Here is a 401-nt window from a genome sequence, read left to right as displayed (position 1 = left end):
GGGCACTCATTTTTGCAATAAACAGCTTTACTCTGCTTTGGTTTGTTATGGAGTTAGCCACAGGGTGGCCACTCCATATCACCCACAGACAAATGGACAAGCTGAAGTCTCTAATAGAGAGCTAAAAAGAATTCTGGAACAGACTGTAATTGTCCGTAGAAAGGATTGGGCAAAGAGCTTGGATGATACTTTGTGGGCATACAGAACAGCATTCAAGACTCCTATAGGAACCTCTCCATACCAACTTGTGTATGGCAAGGCCTGTCATCTGCCCGTGGAACTGGAACATAAAGCCTACTGGGCAACCAGATTCCTAAACGTGGATGCTAAGTTAGCTGGTGAAAAAAGATTACTCCAGCTAAATGAGCTAGATGAATTTAGACTCAGTGCCTTTGAAAATG

The sequence above is a fragment of the Arachis duranensis genome, chromosome 4 (assembly GCF_000817695.3).
Source record: "Arachis duranensis cultivar V14167 chromosome 4, aradu.V14167.gnm2.J7QH, whole genome shotgun sequence".
In the NCBI taxonomy this organism is placed as follows: Eukaryota; Viridiplantae; Streptophyta; class Magnoliopsida; order Fabales; family Fabaceae; genus Arachis; species Arachis duranensis.
This window is presented reverse-complemented; position numbering follows the sequence as displayed.